Here is a 19,614-nt window from a genome sequence, read left to right as displayed (position 1 = left end):
CTAACTTATCTCATGAGTCCTTGTTGAGTTTTGTGTGGATGAAGCTTTTGAGATTTAGGGAGACCGTGATATGAGAGGAATTAAGGAGACACAAAAGCTCAAGATTGGGGATGCCCGAGGCACCCCAAGATAATATTTCAAGAAGTCTCAAGCGACTAAGCTTGGGGATGCCACGGTTGGCATCCCACCTTTCTTCTTCAACAACTATCGGTTAGTATCGGTTGATCCTAAGTTTTTTGCTTCTTCACATAATGTTTGCTATTCATAGATGCCATTTTGTTTTGCTTTTCTTGCTGTTTGAATAAAATACCAAGATCTGAAATTATTAAATTTTAGAGAGTCTTCACATGGTTGCACAATTATTCAACTACTCATTGATCTTCACTTATATCTTTCGGTGTAGTTTGTCGATGCTCTAGTGCTTCACTTATATCTTTTAGAGCATGGTGGTAGTTTTATATATGAACTCTCATGCTTCACTTAGATTATTTTGAGAGTCTTAAATAGCATGGTAATTTGCTTAAAATCCTAATATGCTAGGTATTCAAGAATAATAAATTTCTCTTATGAGTGTGTTGAATACTATGAGAAGTTTGATACTTGATAATTGTTTTGAGATATGGAGATGGTGATATTAGAGTCATGCTAGTTGAGTGGTTATGAATTTGAGAAATACTTGTGTTGAAGTATGTGATTCCCGTAGCATGCACGTATGGTGAACCGTTATGTGAGGAAGTCGGAGCATGATTTATTTATTGATCGTCTTCCTTATGAGTGGCGGTCGGGGACGAGCGATGGTCTTTTCCTACCAATCTATCCCCCTAGGAGCATGCGCCTAGTACTTTGTTTCGATAACTAATAGATTTTTGCAATAAGTATGTGAGTTCTTTATGACTAATGTTGAGTCCATGGATTATACGCACTCTCACCCTTCCACCATTGCTAGCCTCTCTAGTACCGCGCAACTTTCGCGGGTACCATACACCCACCATATACCTTCCTCAAAACAGCCACCATACCTACCTATTATGGCATTTCCATAGCCATTCCGAGATATATTGCCATGCAACTTTCCACCATTCCATTCATCATGACACATTCGTCATTGTCATATTGCTTAGCATGATCATGTAGTTGACATAGTATTTGTGGCAAAGCCACTGTTCATGATTCTTTCATACTTGTCACTCTTGATTCATTGCATATCCCGGTACACCGCCGGAGGCATTCATATAGATTCATACTTTGTTCTAGTATCGAGTTGTATCATTGAGTTGTAAATAAATAGAAGTGTGATGATCATCATTCAATAGAGCATTGTCCCAAAAAAAGAGAGAAAGGCCATAAAAAAAGGAAGGCGAAATAAAAAAAGGCCAAAAAGGGGGGGGGGCAATGGTACTATCCTTTTACCACACTTGTGCTTCAAAGTAGCACCATGATCTTCATGATAGAGAGTCTCCTATGTTGTCACTTTCATATACTAGTGGGAATCTTTCATTATAGAACTTGGCTTATATATTCCAATGATGGGCTTCCTCAAAATGCCCTAGGTCTTCGTGAGCAAGCGAGTTGGATGCACACCCACTAGTTTCTTTTGTTGAGCTTTCATATACTTATAGCTCTAGTGCATCCATTGCATGGCAATCCCTACTCACTCACATTGATATCTATTGATGGGAATCTCCATAGCCCGTTGATACGCCTAGTTGATGTGAGACTATCTCCCCCCTTTTTTATCTTCTCCACAACCACCACTCTATTCCACCTATAGTGCTATGTCCATGGCTCACGCTCATGTATTGCGTGAAGATTGAAAAAAGTTTGAGAACATCAAAAGTATGAAACAATTGCTTGGCTTTTCATCGGGGTTGTGCATGATTTAAATATTTTGTGTGGTGAATATAGAGCATAGCCAGACTATATGATTTTGTAGGGATAACTTTCTTTGGCCGTGCTATTTTGAGAAGACATAATTGCTTTGTTAGTATGCTTGAAGTATTATTATTTTTATGTCAATATTAAACTTTTGTCTTGAATCTTATGGATCTGAATATTCATACCATAATTAAGAATAATTACATTGAAATTATGCCAACTAGCATTCCACATCAAAAATTATCTTTTTTTATCATTTGCCTACTCGAGGATGAGCAGGAATTAAGTTTGGGGATGCTTGATACGTCTCCAATGTATCTATAATTTTTGATTGCTCCATGCTATATTATCTACTGTTTTGGGCAATATTGGGCTTTATTTTCCACTTTTATATTATTTTTGGGACTAACCTATTAACCGGAGGCCCAGCCCAGATTTGTTGTTTTATGCCTATTTCAGTGTTTCGAAGAAAAGGAATATCAAACGGAGTCGAAACGGAATGAAATCAACTAGAGAAGTTATTTTTGGAACGAAAGCCACCGGATAGACTTGGACTCCATGTCAGGAGATACGGGAGGTGCTCACGAGGGTGGGGGGCGCGCCCCCTGCCTCGTGGGGCCCCCATGGCTCCTCCGACGTACTTCCTGCACCAATATATATCGTCGTACCCTAAAACTTCCAGAACGGAGATTAGATCTGGAGTTCCGCCGCCGCAAGCCTCTATAGCCACCAAAAGTCAATCGGGACCCTGTTTCGGCACCCTGCCAGAGTGGGGGAAACCTCATCGGTGGCCATCTTCATCATCCCGGTGCTCTCCATGACGAAAAGGGAGTAGTTCTCCCTCGGGGCTGAGGGTATGTACAAGTAGCTATGTGTTTGATCTCTCTCTCTCGTGTTCTTGATTTGGCACGATCTTGATGTATCGCGAGCTTTGCTATTATAGTTGGATCTTATGTTTCTCCCCCCCTCTTCTCTCTTGTAATGAATTGAGTTTCCCCTTTGAAGTAATCCTATCGGATTGAGTCTTTAAAGATTTGAGAACACTTGATGTATGTCTTGCCGTGGATATCTGTGGTGACAATGGGATATCACGTGATTCACTTGATGTATGTTTTGGTGATCAACTTGCGGGTTCCGCCCATGAACCTATGCATAGGGGTTGGCACACGTTTTCGTCATGATTCTCCGGTAGAACTTTGGGGCACTCTTTGAGGCCCTTTGTGTTGGTTGAATAGATGAATCTGAGATTCTGTGATGCAAATCGTATAATCATACCCACGGATACTTGAGGTGACATTGGAGTATCTAGGTGACATTAGGGTTTTGGTTGATTTGTGTCTTAAGGTGTTATTCTAGTACGAACTCTAGGGCTGTTTGTGACACTTATAGGAATAGCCCAACGGATTGATTGGAAAGAATAACTTTGATGTGGTTTCGTACCCTACCATAATCTCTTCATTCGTTCTCCGCTATTAGTGACTTTGGAGTGACTCTTTGTTCCATGTTGAGGGATAGTTATGTGATCCAATTATGTTATTATTGTTGAGAGGACTTGCACTAGTGAAAGTATGAACCCTAGGCCTTGTTTCCTAGCATTGCAATACCGTTTACACTCACTTTTACCATTACTTACCTTGCTGTTTTTATATTTTCAGATTACAAATACCTTTATCTACCATCCATATACCACTTGTATCACCATCTCTTCGCCGAATTAGTGCACCTATACAATTTACCATTGTATTGGGTGTGTTGGGGACACAAGAGACTCTTTGTTATTTGGTTGCAGGGTTGCTTGAGAGAGACCATCTTCATCCTATGCCTCCTACGGATTGATAAACCTTAGGTCATCCACTTGAGGGAAATTTGCTACTGTCCTACAAACCTCTGCACTTGGAGGCCCAACAACGTCTACAAGAAGAAGGTTGTGTAGTAGACATCAAGCTCTTTTCTGGCGTCGTTGCCGGGGAGGTTAGCGCTTGAAGGTATATCTTTAGATCTTGCAATCGATTCTTTTAGTTTCTTGTTTTATCACTAGTTTAGTTTATAAAAGAAAACTATAAAAAATGGAATTGAGTTTGTCTCATACGCTTCACCTTTTTAATGTCTTCCGTGGGTGTGATGGAAAGGATAATTGTGCTCAAGTGCTAGAAGAAGAAATCTATAAAATGTTTGGCACTAAATATTTGAATGATGAGCATGATTGCAATGTTGTTAGTATGAATTCCTTGAATATCCATGATGCTAATGATATGCAAAGCCACAAGATTGGCGAAGCTATGTTTGATGAAGATGATATTTTTTGTCCCCCAAGTTTTGATGAGCAAATTTATTATGATGAAAGCATGCCTCCTATCTATGATGATTATTGTGATGACACGTATGCTTTAAATAGTAATGGTAACAATTAAACTTGTCATCTTGATTTCAATTTTCAATCCCATGATAGTAATTTCGTTGAGTTTGCTCCCACTACTATCGATGAGAAGAATTTTGCTTACGTGGAGAGTAATAAAATTTCTATGCTAGTAGATCATGAAAATAAAACTTTAGGTGCCTGTTATATTGTTAAATTCATTCATGATTCTACTGAAAATTATTATGAGGGAGGAATATATGCTTGTAGGAGTTGCAATAATATCAAGTTTCCTCTGTATGTGCTTAAAGTTTCGAAGTTATGCTTGTTTTTCCCTCCTATGCTAGTTGATTATTGTTCCCACAAGTTGTTTGATCACAAAATCCCTATGCATAGGAAGAGGGTTAGGCTTAAATGTGCTAGTCATATTCGTCATGATGCTCTCTTTATGTTACAATTCTTATCTTTTATGTGAGCATCATTGAAATCATCATGCCTAGCTAGGGGCGTTAAACGATAGCGCTTGTTGGGAGGCAACCCAATTTTATTTTTGTTTCTTGCTCTTTGTTCATGTTTAGTAATAAATAATTCATCTAGCCTCTGTTTAGATGTGGTTTTATGCTTTTAATTAGTGTTTGTGCCAAGTAGAACCTTTGGGAAGACTTGGGGAAAGTCTTTGTGATCATGCTGTAAAAACAGAAACTTTAGCGCTCAAAAGGATTGCTGCCATTTTTTATTGGAGAGTGATATTTAGTTAATTATTTTTGAATATGATTAATAGATAAATTCCTCAGGTCCAGCAATTTATTTGAGAATTTTATGAGTTCCAGAAGTATACGTTTGATCCAGATTACTACAGACTGTTCTGTTTTTGACAGATTCTGTTTTTCGGGTGTTGTTTGCTTATTTTGATGAATCTATGGTTAGTAAAATAGTTTATAAACCATAGATAAGTTGGAATACATTAGTTTTAACACTAATATAAATAAGTAATGAGTTCATTACAGTACCTTGAAGTGGTGATTTATTTTCTTATACTAACGGAGCTTACGAGTTTTATACTTTAAGTTTTGTGTTGTGAAGTTTTCAAGTTTTGGGTAAAGATTCGATGGACTATGGAATAGGGAGTGGCAAGAGCCTAAGATTGGGGATTACCAAGGCACCCCAAGGTAATATCCAAGGACAACCAAGAGCCTAAGCTTGGGGATGCCCCGGAAGGCATCCCCTCTTTCGTCTTCGTTCATCAGTAACTTTACTTGGAGCTATATTTTTATTCACCACATGGTATGTGTTTTGCTTGGAGCGTCAATTTATTTTGTTAGGACTTGCTTGCTGTTATTTAGAACAATGTTTTGCATCTTTTATTTCAATAAAAGTGGCATAGATAGCCTTTACTATGCCTATGTTACAAGTATACATGTTGCTGTTTGAAAACAGAAAGTTTACCGCTGTTGCAATAATTCCCTAGAGAAGTCAGAATGTGATAAAATGTTGAAACCTTTTGCATATTAAGCTCTGATAAATTTACTACAGTGGGAATTTTCTTTCATAATTTTTGGAGCTAGGTAAGTATGGATGTTGCAGCATTCTTTACAGACTATCCTGTTTAGGCAGATTGCTGTTATGTTTGCATTGTTTGCATATGTTTGCTTCTTTAATGATTCTATTTGAGGATAGGACTATTAAATATGCAGAGGCATTTAGTATGCAATGTTGAATAATAATTTTAGTGATTTGCTACAGTAGAGTATGATAAGGTTTTTGCAATGGTTTATACTAACTTATCTCATGAGTCCTTGTTGAGTTTTGTGTGGATGAAGCTTTTGAGATTTAGGGAGACCGTGATATGAGAGGAATTAAGGAGACACAAAAGCTCAAGATTGGGGATGCCCGAGGCACCCCAAGATAATATTTCAAGAAGTCTCAAGCGACTAAGCTTGGGGATGCCACGGTTGGCATCCCACCTTTCTTCTTCAACAACTATCGGTTAGTATCGGTTGATCCTAAGTTTTTTGCTTCTTCACATAATGTTTGCTATTCATAGATGCCATTTTGTTTTGCTTTTCTTGCTGTTTGAATAAAATACCAAGATCTGAAATTATTAAATTTTAGAGAGTCTTCACGTTGCACAATTATTCAACTACTCATTGATCTTCACTTATATCTTTCGGTGTAGTTTGTCGATGCTCTAGTGCTTCACTTATATCTTTTAGAGCATGGTGGTAGTTTTATAGATGAACTCTCATGCTTCACTGAGATTATTTTGAGAGTCTTAAATAGCATGGTAATTTTATTAAAAATCCTAATATGCTAGGTATTTAAGAATAATAAAGTTCTCTTATGAGTGTGTTGAATACTATGAGAAGTTTGATACTTGATAATTGTTTTGAGATATGGAGATGGTGATATTAGAGTCATGCTAGTTGAGTGGTTATGAATTTGAGAAATACTTGTGTTGAAGTTCGTGATTCCCATAGCATGCACGTATGGTGAACCGTTATGTGAGGAAGTCGGAGCATGATTTATTTATTGATTGTCTTCCTTATGAGTGGCGGTCGGGGACGAGCGATGGTCTTTTCCTACCAATCTATCCCCCTAGGAGCATGCGCGTAGTACTTTGTTTCGATAACTAATAGATTTTTGCAATAAGTATGTGAGTTCTTTATGACTAATGTTGAGTCCATGGATTATACGCACTCTCACCCTTCCACCATTGCTAGCCTCTCTAGTACCGCGCAACTTTCACCGGTACCATACACCCACCATATACCTTCCTCAAAACAGCCACCATACCTACCTATTATGGCATTTCCATAGCCATTCCGAGATATATTGCCATGCAACTTTCCACCATTCCGTTCATCATGACACATTCATCATTGTCATATTGCTTAGCATGATCATGTAGTTGACATAGTATGTGTGGCAAAGCCACTGTTCATGAATCTTTCATACTTGTCACTCTTGATTCATTGCATATCCCGGTACACCGCCGGAGGCATTCATATAGAGTCATACTTTGTTCTAGTATCGAGTTGTATCATTGAGTTGTAAATAAATAGAAGTGTGATGATCATCATTCAATAGAGCATTGTCCCAAAATAGAAGAGAGGAAGGCCATAAAAAAGGAAGGCCAAACAAAAAAAAGGCCAAAAAAGAAAGACCAAAAGGGGGGGGGGCAATGGTACTATCCTTTTACCACACTTGTGCTTCAAAGTAGCACCATGATCTTCATGATAGAGAGTCTCCTATGTTGTCACTTTCATATACTAGTGGGAATCTTTCATTATAGAACTTGGCTTATATATTCCAATGATGGGCTTCCTCAAAATGCCCTAGGTCTTCGTGAGCAAGCGAGTTGGATGCACACCCACTAGTTTCTTTTGTTGAGCTTTCATATACTTATAGCTCTAGTGCATCCATTGCATGGCAATCCCTACTCACTCACATTGATATCTATTGATGGGCATCTCCATAGCCCGTTGATACGCCTAGTTGATGTGAGACTATCTCCCCCCTTTTTTATCTTCTCCACAACCACCACTCTATTCCACCTATAGTGCTATGTCCATGGCTCACGCTCATGTATTGCGTGAAGATTGAAAAAAGTTTGAGAACATCAAAAGTATGAAACAATTTCTTGGCTTGTCATCGGGGTTGTGCATGATTTAAATATTTTGTGTGGTGAATATAGAGCATAGCCAGACTATATGATTTTGTAGGGATAACTTTCTTTGGCCATGCTATTTTGAGAAGACATAATTGCTTTGTTAGTATGCTTGAAGTATTATTATTTTTATGTCAATATTAAACTTTTGTCTTGAATCTTATGGATCTGAATATTCATACCATAATTAAGAAGAATTACATTGAAATTATGCCAACTAGCATTCCACATCAAAAATTATCTTTTTTTATCATTTGCCTACTCGAGGATGAGCAGGAATTAAGTTTGGGGATGCTTGATACGTCTCCAATGTATCTATAATTTTTGATTGCTCCATGCTATATTATCTACTGTTTTGGGCAATATTGGGCTTTATTTTCCACTTTTATATTATTTTTGGGACTAACCTATTAACCGGAGGCCCAGCCCAGATTTGTTGTTTTATGCCTATTTCAGTGTTTCGAAGAAAAGGAATATCAAACGGAGTCGAAACGGATCGAAATCAATTGGAGAAGTTATTTTTGGAACGAAAGCCACCGGATAGACTTGGACTCCACGTCAGGAGATACGGGAGGTGCACACGAGGGTGGGGGCGCCCCCCCTGCCTCGTGGGGCCCCCGTGGCTCCTCCGACGTACTTCCTGCACCCATATATATCGTCGTACCCTAAAATTTCCAGAACGGAGATTAGATTTGGAGTTCCGCCGCCGCAAGCCTTTGTAGCCACCAAAAGTCAATTGGGACCCTGTCCCGGCACCCTGCCGGAGGGGGGGAAACCTCACCATGGCCATCTTCATCATCCCGGTGCTCTCCATGACGAGAAGGGAGTAGTTCTCCCTCGGGGCTGAGGGTATGTACCAGTAGCTATGTGTTTGATCTCTCTCTCGTGTTCTTGATTTGGCACGATTTTGATGTATCGCGAGCTTTGCTATTATAGTTGGATCTTATGTTTCTCCTCCCCCTCTTCTCTCTTGTAATGAATTGAGTTTCGCCTTTGAAGTAATCTTATCGGATTGAGTCTTTAAAGATTTGAGAACACTTGATGTATGTCTTGCCGTGGATATCTGTGGTGACAATGGGATATCACGTGATTCACTTGATGTATGTTTTGGTGATCAACTTGCGGGTTCCGCCCATGAACCTATGCATAGGGGTTGGCACACGTTTTCATCGTGATTCTCCGGTAGAACTTTGGGGCACTCTTTGAGGTCCTTTATGTTGGTTGAATAGATGAATCTGAGATTGTGTGATGCAAATCGTATAATCATACCCACGGATACTTGAGGTGACATTGTAGTATCTAGGTGACATTAGGGTTTTGGTTGATTTGTGTCTTAAGGTGTTATTCTAGTACGAACTCTAGGGCTGTTTGTGACACTTATAGGAATAGCCCAACGGATTGATTGGAAAGAATAACTTTGAGGTGGTTTCATACCCTAGCATAATCTCTTCGTTCGGTCTCCACTATTAGTGACTTTGGAGTGACTCTTTGTTGCATGTTGAGGGATAGTTATGTGATCCAATTATGTTATTATTGTTGAGAGGACTTGAACTAGTGAAAGTATGAACCCTAGGCCTTGTTTCCTAGCATTGCAATACCGTTTACGCTCACTTTTACCATTAGTTACCTTGCTGTTTTTATATTTTCAGATTACAAATACCTTTATCTACCATCCATATACCACTTGTATCACCATCTCTTCGCCGAACTAGTGCACCTATACAATTTACCATTGTATTGGCTGTGTTGGGGACACAAGATACTCTTTGTTATTTGGTTGCAGGGTTGCTTGAGAGAGACCATCTTCATCCTACGCCTCCTACGGATTGATAAACCTTAGGTCATCCACTTGAGGGAAATTTGCTACTGTCCTACAAACCTTTGCACTTGGAGGCCCAACGACGTCTACAAGAAGAAGGTTGTGTAGTAGACATCATGCACACCCGTTGACTAAGCCTCTCTCATGAGCAAAACATGATCAACACCAAGACTCCATGGGTGTTAGAATCATTACAATGTAATCTAGATTATTGACTCTAGTGCAAGTGGGAGACTGAAGGAAATATGCCCTAGAGGCAATAATAAAGTTCTTATTTATATTTCCTTATATCATGATAAATGTTTATTATTCATGATAGAATTGTATTAACCGGAAACTTAGTACATGTGTGAATACATACACAAACAGAGTGTCACTAGTTGGCCTCTACTTGACTAGCTCGTTGAATCAATGATGGTTATGTTTCCTAACCATAGACATGAGTTGTCATTTGATTAACGGGATCACATCATTAGAGAATGATGTGATTGACTTGACCCATCCGTTAGCTTAGCATGATGATCGTTTAGTTTGTTGCTATTGCTTTCTCCATAACTATACATGTTCCTATGACTATGAGATCATGCAACTCCCGAATACCGGAGGAACACTTTGTGTGCTACCAAACGTCACATCGTAACTGGGTGATTATAAAGGTGCTCTATAGGTGTCTTCGATGGTGTTTGTTGAGTTGGCATGGATCGAGCTTATGATTTGTCACTCCGATTGTCGGAGAGGTATCTCAGGGCCCTCTCAGAGAGGTATCTCTGGGCCCTCTCGGTAATGCACATCACTATAAGCCTTGCAAGCAATGTGACTAATGAGTTAGTTACAGGATGTTGCATTACGGAACGAGTAAAGAGACTTGCCAGTAACACGATTGAACTAGGTATTGAGATACCGACGATCGAATCTCGGGCAAGTAACATACCGATGACAAAGGGAACAAAGTATACTGTTATGCGGCTTGACCGATAAAGATCTTCATAGAATATGTAGGAACCAATATGAGCATCCAGGTCCCGCTATTGGTTATTGACCGGAGATGAGTCTCGGTCATGTCTACATAGTTCTCGAACCCGTAGGGTCCGCACGCTTAACGTTCGGTGACGATCGGTATTACGAGTTTATGTGTTTTGATGTACCGAAGGTAGTTCAGAGTCCCGGATTTGATCACGGACATGACGAGGAGTCTCAAAATGGTCGAGACATAAAGATCGATATATTGTAAGCCTATATTCGGACATCGGAATGGTTCCGAGTGGTTCGGGCATTTTTCCGGAGTACCGGGAGGTTACCGGAACCCCCCGGGGAGTATATGGGCCTTATTGGGCTTTAGTGGAATAGAGGAGAGGGAAGGGAAAAGAGGTAGCCGCGCCCTCCAAGTCCAATCCGAATTGGGAGGGGGGCCAGCCCCCTTTCCTTCCTCCCTCTCTCCTCCTTCCTTCCTCTCCTACTCCTACTTTGAAGGGCTCCTACTTCTACTAGGAAAGGGGGGAATCCTACTCCCGGAGGGAGTAGGACTCCCCTAGGGTGCGCCATAAAGAGGGCCGGCCCTCCCCCTCCTCCACTCCTTTATATATGGGGGAGGGGGGCACCCTATGGACACACAAGTTGATCATTGATCTTTAGCCGTGTGCGGTGCCCCCTCCACCATAATCCACCTCGGTTATGTCGTAGCAGTGCTTAGGCGAGGCCCTGTTCCGATAGCAACATCATCATCGTCATCATGTCGTCGTGCTGATGAAACTCTCCCACGAAGCTCTACTAGATCGTGAGTTCGCGGGACGTCACCGAGCTGAACGTGTGCAGATCGCGGAGGTGCCGTGTCTTTGGTACTAGATCAGTCGATCGTGAAGATGTACGACTACATCAACCGCGTTGTCATAATGCTTCCGCTTATGGTCTACAAGGGTATGTAGACGATACTCTCCCCTCTCGTTGCTATGCATCACCATGATCTTTCATGTGCGTAGGAATTTTTTTGAAATTACCGCGTTCCCCAACAACAACAGTCTCAGGAAACAGTCCATCACTTTTGGGCCAGATTCCTCCTTGTCAAAGACAAGATTAAAGTTTGCCGTGACGAAGACACGATTTCAATATTCTGCATTAATTGCACGGATGAAGGAATCCTCAACGCCATCAACCGCCGCCGCGTATCACACTTCGCTGACTTGGCAACCATAGTACAGAAGTACCGCGCAATGGAAAGCCCCTGGAAAACTCAGACAGTTCGCTGGGAACCACCGGTCTCCACTCGACCCCTCTGGCGAGCAAAAAGGATGCACCCCCGTGGGGCACCCGACCCCATAATGAAGAAAACTAAGCCCATTACGGGACGTGGAACCGTTCTTGAGGGATGGCTCGATAGGCCAGGCAAAATACACATGACACCGGATACCGTACGAACCCACAGCCTTAGAGCATGTTGGATACTCCGGCAAGTGGCCAAGAGCGGCGAGGATATCCTCACCAAAAACACCTCAGAGCAACACCCCCCGAAGGATGACGACCTCATAGTATTGATGGTCTTCGAGACTTTCGCTTCAAACAATCGGCGCAAGAGGGCACTCCGCGACCTCGCCGAAGTCTACCAAGTCGCAACTATAAACCCTGGAACGACACGACCATAACTTTCAACGCCAGTGGCAAACAAAAATTCCGGTCAGTCCGGGCACCAGCCGCCTTGGTCCTCAATCCAATTGTGGATGGCTTTTGGCTCACTAAAGTGCTCATGGACGACGGTAGCGAACTAAACCTCGTCTATGAGGACACACTAAATAAAATGGAAATAGACAGGAGCCGCATCGAGCAAAGTAATACGACCTTTCGGGGAATCATTCCCAGTCGGGAGGCGCGTTGCGCGGGGAAAATTACACTCAACGTGGTATTCGGCACGCCGGAGAACTATCGGTCCGAAGAGATAACCTTCCAAGTGGCTCCATTCAACAGTGGATATCATGCCCTGTTGGGGCGAGATGCATTCACACGCTTTCAAGCTATACCTCATTACGGGTATGTGAAGCTCAAGATGCCCGGGCCCAATGGTATTATCACTCTCGCGAGTGATCCGTACATAGCCCTCCGCGCCGAAAACAAAACCGCATCCTTGGCTCTCGAGGCACTGTCCGAGGCCCTCGCGGCCAAAGAGGTAACCGCACTACGCTCTACGGTGGACAGAGACGACGTAATCCTTGATAAGCGGCCCAAATCCACCTCCTTTAAACCAGCAGACGAAATAGTCAAATTTCAAGTCCACCCGACGGACCCTAAAAAGACAGCTTCCATCGGGGCACAGCTGGACCCAATGGTTAACGCTGCACTACGAGCGTTCCTGTGCGAGAACTGGGACATATTCGCCTGGCACCCTTCTGATATGCCAGGAATCCCACGCAGGTTGGCCGAACACAACCTCAATATATTGAAGGGATATAAGCCGGTCAAGCAAACAATGCGGCACTTTTTCAAACCCAAACGACAAGCTATGGGGGAGGAGCTAGCCAAGTTAATCGAGGTTGGATTCATCCGAGAAATAAAACACCCGGACTTGCTAGCAAACCTGGTGATGGTGCCTAAGAAGGATAAATCTTGGCGCCTATGCGTCGATTTCAAAGACCTCAATAAGGCTTGCCCTAAGGATCCCTTCCCCCTCCCCTGCATCGATCAGATTATTAACGCTACGGCAAGACATGACTCAATGTGTTTCCTCGACGCATACTCCGGATACCATGAAATCAAAATGAAGGAGTCTGATCAAGCCACAACGACATTCATTACCCCATACGGGCCTTTCTGCTTCAACACTATCCCCTTTGGGCTTAAAAACACCGGCGCCACCTACCAACGCATGATTCAAACATGCCTGGAAAAAAAATAGGCAAGACAATTGAAGCATATGTGGACGCCGTCGTCATCAAGACTAAACACGTAGAGTCATTAATAGATGACCTGCGTCTCACATTCGACAACCTCCGAACATATGACATCAAGCTCAATCCAGAAAAGTGTGTTTTCAGAGTTCCCGCTGGAAAACCGCTGGGCTTCATCGTTTCCAATAGAGGAATTGAGGCAAATCCAGCCAAAATCCGAGATTTTTCACAATTGGCTACACCAACAGACCTTAAACGGGTCCAAAAACTAGTCAGATGCGTGGCAGATTTAAGCCACTTTATCTCCAGACTAGGAGAAAAATCATTGCTACTTTATCACCTTCTCCAACGCATCGACCACTTCGAGTGGACGGATGCGGCAACGGCCGGACTGGAAGAAATAAAGGCTCTTTTAGCAAACAACCCAATCCTGGCCACGCTGAACGTCAGCGAACCGATGTTATTATACATCTCTGCAACACACCAGGTAGTGAGCGCAGTGCTCATCATTGAGCGAAAGGAGGATGGACACAAGTTCCCACTTCAGAAACCGGTATACTACATATCCACTATCCTCACACCATGCAAATCCCGGTACCCTCATTACCAAAAGATAGCATATGCGGTCTTCATGGCATCCCGGAATCTACGACACTACTTCCAAGAGTGCTTGATCACGATGGCTTCCAAAGTACCACTCAATGACATAATAAACAATCGCGATGCTATGGGCCGGATTGCCAAGTGGGCCATTGAGCTCCTGCCTACCGACTCCTGCCTGCATCTACTACTATTACTCCACTCATCGACCGCTATCCAGCATGCATCTAGAGTATTAAGTTCATGAAAACAGAGTAACGCCTTAAGCAAGATGACATGATGTAGAGGGATAAATTCATGCAATGTGATACAAACCCCATCTTGTTATCCTCGATGGCAACAATACAATACGTGCCTTGCTGCCCCTACTGTCACTGGGAAAGGACACCGCAAGATTGAACCCAAAGCTAAGCACTTCTCCCATTGCAAGAAAGATCAATCTAGTAGGCCAAACCAAACTGATAATTCTAGGAGACTTGCAAAGATAACCAATCATACATAAAAGAATTCGGAGAAGATTCAAATATTGTTCATAGATAATCTTGATCATAAACCCACAATTCATCGGTCTCAACAAACACACCGCAAAAAGAAGATTACATCGAATAGATCTCCACGAGAGAGGGGGAGAACATTGTATTGAGATCCAAAAAGAGAGAAGAAGCCATCTAGCTAATAACTATGGACCCGAAGGTCTGAGGTAAACTACTCACACTTCATCGGAGAGGCTATGGTGTTGATGTAGAAGCCCTCCGTGATGGATGCCCCCTCCGGTGGAGCTCCGGAACAGGCCCCAAGATGGGATCTCATGGATACAGAAAGTTATGGCGGTGGAATTAGGGTTTTGGCTCCGTATCTGATCGTTTGGGGGTACGTAGGTATATATAGGAGGAAGGAGTACGTCGGTGGAGCAACAGGGGGGGGCACGAGGCTGGAGGGCGCGCCTGGGGGGGGGGGTAGGCGCGCCCCCTACCTCGTGGCCTCCTCCTTTATTTCTTGACGTAGGGTCCAAGTCTCCTGGATCATGTTCGGTGAGAAAATCACGTTCCCGAAGGTTTCATTCCATTTGGACTCCGTTTGATATTCCTTTTCTTCGAAACTCTAAAATAGGCAAAAAAACAACAATTCTGGGCTGGGCCTGTGGTTAATAGGTTAGTCCCAAAAAATATAAAAGTGGATAATAAAGCCCAATAATGTCCAAAACAGTAGATAATATAGCATGGATCAATCAAAAATTATAGATACGTTGGAGACGTATCAAGCATCCCCAAGGTTAATTCCTGCTCGTCCTCGAGTAGGTAAATGATAAAAAAGATAATTTTTGATGTGAAGTGCTACTTGGCATAATTTTAATGTAATTCTTCTTAATTGTGGTATGAATATTCAGATCCGAAAGATTCAAGATAAAAGTTTAATATTGACATAAAAATAATAATACTTCAAGCATACTAACAAAGCAATCATGTCTTCTCAAAATAACATGGCCAAAGAAAGTTATCCCTACAAAATCATATAGTCTGGCTTGCTCTATCTTCACAACACAAAATATTTAAATCATGCACAACCCCGATGACAAGCCAAGCAATTGTTTCATACTTTTGATATTCTCAAACTTGTTCAATCTTCAAGCAATACATGAGCGTGAGCCATGGATATAACACTATATGTGGAATAGAATGGTGGTTGTGGAGAAGACAAAAAGGGAGAAGATAGTCTCACATCAACTAGGCGTATCAGCGGTGTCGGTGTACTAAAGTAGGGGTACCCTTAGTACCCCGAACTTGTGCACGGGCAGTCGCAGCGTCCCACGGCAAGGCCTGCCAGGTCACCGCCAAGATCCTCCGTGGTCTCTTTGAAGACCATTCAAGAACAAAGTACTCAAGACAAGACCCCGGCAAGAGGAGCTTGCCGGGAAGAAGGCAAGACCCCGGCAAGAGGAGCTTGCCGGGAAGGCCATCAGAAGCGTCCCAAGGCCCCGGCAAGAGGCGCTTGCCGGGAAGGCCATCCAAGGCATTCCAAGGAACTTGCCGCGGCGCGCTACGCGCCCCGACAAGGCCCGGTGAGCGACAAGCTCCCGGAAGCGACAAGTCGACGGCCGCGGCAAGCCCCCACTCCACGCCCGCGCTCCAGCACATCCACCCACGTGTCGCCCTGGGGCCCCTCCCAAGCGCACGTGGCAGGAGGCTGTGCAGCTAGGGGCGTGCGGTGTCACGCAGGCGCTGACAAGACAACCATCGTGGCAAGACGGTGGCGTCCCTAGCGGTCCCTTTCGGTGCTGTCTAGGCGACACAGACGGACATTTAATGCCCTTGTCCCCTGCCGTCAGGGTTAGGGATGATAACACTGTAGCAGCTAGCTGTGCCTACTACTGCCCCTAGCTGTGCCTACCACCACTTTTCCACTTTTGCCCTCCGTTGCCCTATGTCGGTAACCCCTTGAGCATATAAAAGGAGGCCCGGGGCAACGTAGAGGGGGGTTTGGTTCAGCAATTCCACACACTCACGCTCGGTCCTGCTCGCCGCCGGTGTGTATTGTAGCACTCCGCGCTCCCAAGCTAGAAATCAATACCAATCCACAAAGCAGGAGTAGGGTTTTATGCATCCATGCGGCCCGAACCTGGGTAAATCGCTCGCGTGCTTTGCCTCGATTTACTCTTCGCACGACCAACCGCCCGCGTGCTTCGCCTCGATCTGCTCTTTGCGCAGCCTCCGCCCCCCGCCGAACCAAAAGGGACCCGGTCCGCCGGTCCCATAGGTGCCCGTGGATCAGAAACCCCGGCATCTCTGGCGCGCCAGGTAGGGGGCGTCGAAGTTGTGTGAATCAGATCCGGCGTTCTTGCGGGCTAGATCTTCATCATCTTGGAACAGATAAGTTCTCAAAGCTTGAGCAACCAGATCTCTAATTTTTGAGTTATCTCCCCTGGACGGCCGCACTTTGTGTGGAAAACCTGTGCGCGGAGGAGCCAACTCGTAGCTGGCTGCGCCCTTGCGCTGTTTCGAGCTCGCTCAACAACATTAGGTGAGCTGTGGCTAGTTGCTACACTAGCCGCGCCCTTGCATTGTTTTGAGCCTGCTCAACAGCATAAGTTAGCTGCGGCTAGTTGCTTAACTAGCTGCGCCCTTACTTTGCTTTGAGCCCCGCTCAGCAACTTAAGTGAGCTGCAGCTAGCTGCGACGAGGTTTCTTGCCGGTAGCGGCACCGCCAGCAGCCTGCTGATGTTCCGCACTCAGCGCTCGCGGCCCTGGTGCCTGCGCCGACAAGTTCCCTAAAAGCGTGGGGTAAAAACATACAAAGTTGACGCCGAAATGGGAAGGCCCTTACCGGGTGAAACGAGTCACAGGGCCCGGCGCTGTCCGCCTTGAGACCGAAGATAGCATCCCAGTGAGTAATTCCTGGAGCATCGAGCATCTTCGTAAGTTTTACCCGTAAGGCGCGGTTGTCGGAACCCATTCCGGCAACCACCTCTTGTACAAAGTCTTGCCGCTGTTGCATGTAATCCTTTGTACGAGGCCGGGCGCAGATCCCGTGCACAAGTAAAGCTCGCGTGCTCCGCACATTTTGTCGATTTTATGCTTTCTATTTTCTGGCATATATGATCTGACATTTGTGCAGCACCAGCCCCACGGTAAGCGATAATGAGCCGCAAGGCCCTATATCTTTATTTTCTCTTCTTTCTTTTCTTCCAAGGAAAGAAAGGTTCCCTCGCCCACAAGTTTGCCGGAGGGGAAGGGAGAAGAAAAGGGTATGGACCAGGCATCGTTCAAGAATTTCGTCTTGCCGGGAAGCAAACGACAGAAAAGCTAAGTTGCCAAAGTTTGAGCAGCCAAATTTTTTAAATTTCAAGTTATCTCCCTTGAACGACTGCACTTTGTATGGGGAACCTGTGCGCGGAGGAGCCAACTCGTAGCTGGCTGCACCCTTGCGTTGTTTCGAGCTCGCTCAACAACATTAGGTGAGCTGCGGCTAGTTGCTACACTAGCCGCGCCCTTGCATTGTTTTGAGCCTGCTCAACAACGTAAGTTAGCTGCGGCTAGTTGCTTAACTAGCCGCGCCCTTACTTTGCTTCGAGCCCCGCTCAGCAACTTAAGCGAGCTGCAGCTAGCTGCGACAAGGTTTCTTGCCGGTGGCGGCACCGCCAGCAGGCTGCTGACGTTCTCAGCGCTCACGGCCCGGGTGCCTGCACCGGCAAGTTCCCTAAAAGCGTAGGGCAAAAACATACAAAGGGAGGAGTCAAGTAAAGGGAATAACATTGCAATGGCTACCCAAGATAAAGTTATATTACAAAATAGCTTGTCGCGGCTCTAACAGATGTTTTCTATAACATAGCTAGCAGCGACAAGGAAAGAAGGAAGCAGGCGGCCTAGTCGACGCGGTCGCCCTCAACCCTCTTGATCCCGCTCACCTTGTCCACAATGGGTGTGACAAGGGCCTTGAGCTCTTCCTGATCGATATCAGGCGGCAAGGATCTGAGGACGTTGTGGAGGCGGAGGCCTGGATTGCGGAAGGCCACCTTCATCTGCACCTTCTGAAGGGCTCCCGCACAGATCTCGCGCGACTCGTCGGCCAGCCGCTTCGGGATACTATCCCGGAGCCGCTGGAGCGCCGTCGCCACGCCCTGGAAGAACAGAGTGAGCTTGGCACTAGGTTGGAGGTTCTCGTCGGAAGAGTACCCGAAGTCCTCCACCCTAGCTGCGCCAGCTCCTTGTCGATGTCCCCGGTGGCGTTCGCGAGGCTCTCCGTCCAGTGCTCCACCGTATCCCTAAAGGCGTTTTGGGTGGTGGCAGCACTCTCCAGCAACGCCTTGTCGGCATCGACCTCCTTCTTCAGGGCCGCCTCCCGCTCCTTGGCGCCGTCCAGCGCCTTGGTCAAAGCGGCCAGCTTCGACTCAAGAGCGGCGTTGGAGTCCTTGGCGGCGCTAAGCTCTTCGCCATATGCTTTGCGATCAGCTTCCAGCTGTGCCACCTTTATCTCCAGCACCTTTTTGGCGGCCTCAGCAGCGGCGGCAGCATCCTCCGCTTGCTTGAGGGCTCCGCCAAGCTTCTCCTCGCGCGCGGCAAGTTCCTCCTCGTGAGCGTCGAGGTTGACCTTCCACTGCGCCTGCTCACCCTCTTCCGCGGCTAGCTTCACGGCGGCCAGTCGCTGCAGCTCTTCGGCTTCGGCCTTCTCGAGGAGAAAGGCCTTCTTCGCTTCAGCGAGCTGCTCCCGCTCCTCCGCCAGGGATCGGAGAGCTTCCCGGTGGAAACCCCCGAGCTTGTCTGCGCGCTTCTCAATGTCTGCTCCCGCCTTCGCGACAAGCGCCTCGCGGGACTCCAGCTTGGCTTGTCGCGCGCGGTAGAGCGACATCAACCTGCGCAACAGCCGCTCCTCTTCGGGCTCGTTGCTGCTGCTGCTCAGCGCGTCGACCAGCTTCAGACCCGCGGAGGCA

Source organism: Triticum urartu, chromosome 7A (assembly GCF_056163025.1).
Source record: "Triticum urartu cultivar PI428250 chromosome 7A, HENAU_Tu73, whole genome shotgun sequence".
Lineage (NCBI taxonomy): Eukaryota > Viridiplantae > Streptophyta > Magnoliopsida > Poales > Poaceae > Triticum > Triticum urartu.
This window is presented reverse-complemented; position numbering follows the sequence as displayed.